The sequence below is a fragment of the Sinocyclocheilus anshuiensis genome, unplaced genomic scaffold (genome assembly GCF_001515605.1).
Source record: "Sinocyclocheilus anshuiensis isolate Anshui unplaced genomic scaffold, SAMN03320099.WGS_v1.1 scaffold1030, whole genome shotgun sequence".
Lineage (NCBI taxonomy): Eukaryota > Metazoa > Chordata > Actinopteri > Cypriniformes > Cyprinidae > Sinocyclocheilus > Sinocyclocheilus anshuiensis.
The window spans coordinates 1-391 of record NW_015537967.1 but is presented as its reverse complement, the minus strand read 5'-3'; positions in this window follow the sequence as shown (position 1 = coordinate 391).

Here is a 391-nt window from a genome sequence, read left to right as displayed (position 1 = left end):
CGATCCATGATCAATTTGGTGAGGATCCCTACATTTTCCAGCATGATGGAGCACCATCTCACAAAGCAAGAGCGATAAAGAAGTGGCTCGAAGATCATTACATTGAAATTTTGGCCATGGCCAGGCAAATCCCCGGATCTCAATCCCATAGAAAACCTGTGGTCAGTACTCAAAAGACGAGTGGACAAGCAGAAGCCCACAAATTGTGATTAGTTCTGAGAACTAATAAGGCAAGAATGGATCGCCATCAGTCAGGATTTGGCCCAGAAGCTAATATCCAGCATGCCAGAGCGAATTGCAGAGGTTATGAAGAACAAGGGTCAACAGTGTAAATATTGACTCATTGTTTTTTTGCCAATAAAAGCCTTTAAAACTTCTGATATGCTTATCA